Genomic DNA, 5000 nt, shown 5'->3' with positions numbered 1-5000 from the left:
ACCATCTGCGGGCCATGGCCCCGTTCAAGGGAGACTTGGACCGTCACGTGCGCCCCGGCAACGAGGCCGGCCCGTACGCCACAACTCCCATAGGTGCCGCGACACAAAAGTGCGCGGCGGGATTCGGCGATGGGCTTTTCCCTGTTCGCTCGCCGCTACTAAGGGAATCACGGTTGTTTTCTTTTCCTCCGCTTATTAATATGCTTAAATCCGGCGGGTAGTCCCGCCTGATCTGAGGTCGGAACGTATCGGTTTTTTTTTTTTTTAAATTACACGGCAGCCTGCGGTCCGCGCTCCGCCCGTACGGTGACCGTCCGCGTCCGCGTCTCGGAAGCCGGAGAGGTCCGTGGACTCTCAGCCGACCCGGCCGCGCTCTCGCGCGGCGGGCGGACGGGGACGTGCCGTTTGACGACGCGAGAACCCGTGACTGTTTGCCGTCACAACTTGGGCGGACGACCGGAGGCGGCCGCGCGAGCGCGGTTTTCCACGGTCGAACCGCCAATCTCGCACCACCGGAGCGGCCGACGGGCGGGCGGACAGTCCCCGGGAGGACTGCCGCCGCCGTCGGACGCCTGCCGGCGGCGCATCGGTCTGGCCGAGTATCCGGTATACGACCCTCAGACAGGCGTGGCCCGGGACCCGCGGGTCACCGAGGCCGCAATGTGCGTTCGACTGGTCGATGTTCGTATAACCTGCGGATTACACGACGACGCGCAGATAGCTGCGGTCTTCATCGATCCACGAGCCAAGTGATCCGCTGTTCGGGGTCGGGTGTTTTTTTTTGTCGACGAAACTTCTACCGGCCACGCGCCGTGCGCGGACGCACGGCGGGGCCCGTATGGTCTTTCGACGTTAACCATCTTTCGGTCGACGCTCGGTCGGGGGTCGCGGCGCGCGGGCGGTCGGCGAGCTAGTCGCGAGCGCACGCGGCCACGGGGTCGGATTAGGCGCGCGCGAGACCGGCAAGTGCTGCCGGTACCGCGGGCCCGTCTCTAATGATCCTTCCGCAGGTTCACCTACGGAAACCTTGTTACGACTTTTACTTCCTCTAAACGGCCGATTTCGGTCATCTTCGCGATCGCGCGACGACCCAGCCCCCGAGGGGGCCGAATAACGCGCGTCCACTCCGAAGACCTCAATGCGACCGTTCAATCGGTAGTAGCGACGGGCGGTGTGTACAAAGGGCAGGGACGTAATCAACGCGAGCTGATGACTCGCGCTTACTGGGAATTCCTCGTTCACGTGGAAAAATTGCAAGCCACGATCCCTAAGCACGAAGGAGGTTCAGCGGGTTACCCGGAAGCCTGTCGGCCCAGGAATGTTAACACACGCTGATTCCTTCAGTGTAGCGCGCGTGCGGCCCAGAACATCTAAGGGCATCACAGACCTGTTATCGCTCAGTCTCGTGCGGCTATTTTCGTCCGCCGCCTGTCCCTCTAAGAAGAGTTTAAGCTCCTGGGAGCCGGCGGTAGCCCTAGTAACGTATCGTGATCCGCCGGCGACGGCCGCGAACACGGCGCGCTTCACCACGGAGCCCGACGCACGACGGACGCGCGCCGACCGGAGGTTGCCCCCCGGCCGACACACGCCCGCCGCACGCCGGGACGCGGATGGCGCGGCCGCGCTCGACGACCGCCGTGGACGACGGGCGAACGCGTTCGGGGATACCGGGCCGAGCCGACGGGTACGCGAACACGGACGGCCGAAACCGCCCGCGCCGCGCACACGCCGACCCGGGGTTACCCGCCTAGTTAGCAGGACAGAGTCTCGTTCGTTATCGGAATTAACCAGACAGATCGCTCCACCAACTAAGAACGGCCATGCACCACCACCCACCGAATCAAGAAAGAGCTCTCAATCTGTCAATCTTTCCGGTGTCCGGGCCTGGTGAGGTTTCCCGTGTTGAGTCAAATTAAGCCGCAGGCTCCACTCCTGGTGGTGCCCTTCCGTCAATTCCTTTAAGTTTCAACTTTGCAATCATACTTCCCCCGGAACCGAAAAGCTTCGGTTTCCCGGAAGCTGCCCGCCGGGTCGTTAATGAAACGCCGGCGGATCGCTAGCTGGCATCGTTTACAGTTAGAACTAGGGCGGTATCTGATCGCCTTCGAACCTCTAACTTTCGTTCTTGATCATACGAGAACGTACTTGGCAAATGCTTTCGCGTCAGTTCGTCTCGAGACGATCCAAGAATTTCACCTCTAACGTCTCGGTACGAATGCCCCCGCCCGTCTCTGTTGATCATTACCTCCGGTCCCGAAAACCGGCCCGGCGGGACGCGCGGGCGACTGGCGCCCGCGGCCCGGCGGCCCGCGCACGGAAACGCCCCGGAGGGCGATTTCGCGCGCCCGCGAAGGGCGGAGATGCGCGGGACCGAGGTCTTGTTCCATTATTCCATGCGACCAGTATTCAGGGCCTTTTGACGAGACGGCCGTGAAGCCGCCCCGCCAGATTTGAGCCTGCTTTGAGCACTCTAATTTGTTCAAAGTAAACGTGTCGGCCCGCCGACGGCAATCGGTGAAGATCACCGCGCAGCAAGATTGGAGTAGGCGGCCGCCGTCGTCGAACCCCGACGGCCGCGCGACGCGTGGCCGCGCGGCGCGCCGGAAGCCCGAGACACGTGTCCGCCTGCCGACAATACGTCCGGCCGACGTGCCGGTAACTAACACCCCGAGACGGCTGACGAGCGCGACGACGACCGCGCCGACGGGACACGTGGTCCCGCGACACGGCCGGCCGCGACACGACGGACCGCCAGGGTGGTCCGGCACCGCCCAGACACAGATCCGACTACGAGCTTTTTAACCGCAACAACTTTAATATACGCTATTGGAGCTGGAATTACCGCGGCTGCTGGCACCAGACTTGCCCTCCAATTGATCCTCGTTTAAAGGTTTTAAAGTGTTCTCATTCCGATTACGGGGCCTCGGATGAGTCCCGTATCGTTATTTTTCGTCACTACCTCCCCGTTCCGGGAGTGGGTAATTTGCGCGCCTGCTGCCTTCCTTGGATGTGGTAGCCGTTTCTCAGGCTCCCTCTCCGGAATCGAACCCTGATTCCCCGTTACCCGTTACCACCACGGTAGGCATGGAACCTACCGTCGACAGTTGATAAGGCAGACATTTGAAAGATGCGTCGCCGGTACGGAGACCGTGCGATCAGCTCGAAGTTATTCAGAGTCACCAGGTCTTTGCGCGGGCCGCGATCGGGACGCGCACGAAGCGCGCCGCGACGGGCCGGTTTTGATCTAATAAAAGCGTTCCTCCCGCGAGCGACGCCCGAGGGCGCCGCGACGGTCGGAACTCTGTCGGCATGTATTAGCTCTAGAATTACCACAGTTATCCAAGTAACTTGGGTACGATCTAAGGAACCACAACTGATTTAATGAGCCTTTCGCGGTTTCACCTTAATGCGGCTTGCACTGAGACATGCATGGCTTAATCTTTGAGACAAGCATATGACTACTGGCAGGATCAACCAGGGATCTCGGTTTTACAACAACTGCGTCCCGTGACGGATCCCCGCGGCGACGCCGACCAAGGGGCGACGACGACGCGGACACTCGTCTCGGGACGCGTGCGTCCGAGCGCCGGTCCGCCCGTGGGCAAGCCGACGCCGAGGAAGGTCGAAACGACCGTGACCGGTATACGGTCACGGCGCACGACCGACCGCGGTTCGAGTGGGATACGTGCGCGGACGGGCGCCCGTAAACCGCGCGCTTCGGTCGACGCGAGCGCCGCACTGAGCACCCGCAGAACGCGGGGCGACTGCGGCGGCGGTCGCGTGCGGAAGACCGAACACACGCGGAGAGCGAGCGCTCGCCCGACGCGACGTGACCCGTGCGTTGACGAGAGTCGGGGTTAGCGCGTACGCCGTCCGTTTTCAGCGGACGGAGAATTACCGCGCTAGCGCCTCTCGCCAGGTTTATAACGGCCCCCAGCCGAGATCGTGGGGGAAGCCGGGACGCGACGCGAAGTCCGTCGTCCCGGGGCTTCGCCCCGGCGACCGCCGGGCACGGCGACGATGGCCGGCCGCGGCGGGAATGTTTTGGCGTCGAGAGCTCGTAACTTGCGGAACGGTAACGGGAGTCGTCATCGATTTTTGAAAAAAACGATTTGCGCGTCGGAGGCCCACCGGAAGGCGGGCCTGCGACGCCGGTTGAGTTTTGCCACTCGGCGTGCGAGATGGGTCGGTCGCCGAAACTTGGACGGATACCATCGAAGGGCACCGGATTGCTGACCATTCCGAAGACTGGGGCAGACCGGTGCGCGGCGATGGACGCGTCGGCTTCGGCGTCGCCCGTGGCTTTGCTGTCGTACGTGATTGGCGATCGGACGCCGGCGGAACGCCGACGACCGAGTCGCTCACAAATTTACAAAATCTCGAGTTTCACAATGTGCGACGGGGGTGTTCACGCGTAGTGGTACACCCGGGTCGAAGGAACTTCGCCATCACCGTGCGTAGCGGTTAGGCGAGAATCGAAAATCCGTCAATCACCGTGCGTAGCGGTTAGGCGAAAATCACAAAATCCGTGCGTAGCGGTACGGCCGCGGATAAAGGATTACCGATTTAATTGTCGCGGACACCGGTGTCCTATAGTACTCGGAACGTACGACGTGAACACGTCTCGGGTACGTCGAGATCGAACCAACGGTTAACGAGTTATTGCACACGGAAAAACTACGTTCGAAAAGTTGAATTCGAAATCGTGTCGACGGACATCGCCGGGGCTGCCGTCATGTGCACCACCCCGGCACCGACGAATAACCGAGGACGTCGAGTGAAAAAAAAAAATCGAATTTTCACACACGGTGGTCCGTGCGACGGGACGGTACGGCGGGCGCGCAGCTCGGCGACGGTAATCACCCCTGTAACGTCGCGGTCAGCGCAGAAATTCTACGCGGTAAAGGTTTTCGGCAAAGGGGGATATCCCTGGACAACGACTCTGCGGTCTGCCCGTGATGAACGGTACGGTCGATGTCACCGGCAAACCGTGAAAACGG

At 61.7% G+C, this 5000-nt stretch overlaps 2 non-coding genes across 2 annotated transcripts in view; both read right to left on the bottom strand.

The window, feature by feature from the left end:
* The window catches only part of LOC132939998 (large subunit ribosomal RNA), a 4194-nt gene extending 3953 nt beyond the window's left edge, over positions 1-241 (bottom strand). The window contains exon 1 of the ribosomal RNA XR_009664050.1: positions 1-241. This exon is cut by the window's left edge and continues 3953 nt beyond it. This is a non-coding gene — a ribosomal RNA (large subunit ribosomal RNA).
* Positions 242-611: 370 nt separating this feature from the next.
* Positions 612-769, bottom strand: LOC132939986 (5.8S ribosomal RNA). Its single transcript, XR_009664039.1, has one exon. It is a non-coding gene; the product is annotated as a 5.8S ribosomal RNA (ribosomal RNA).
* Between the last annotated feature and the right edge of the window lie 4231 nt (positions 770-5000).

The sequence above is a fragment of the Metopolophium dirhodum genome, chromosome 2 (genome assembly GCF_019925205.1).
Source record: "Metopolophium dirhodum isolate CAU chromosome 2, ASM1992520v1, whole genome shotgun sequence".
In the NCBI taxonomy this organism is placed as follows: Eukaryota; Metazoa; Arthropoda; class Insecta; order Hemiptera; family Aphididae; genus Metopolophium; species Metopolophium dirhodum.
Note: the sequence above shows the minus strand (reverse complement) of the source record. Positions and strands in the feature narration are given on the sequence as shown.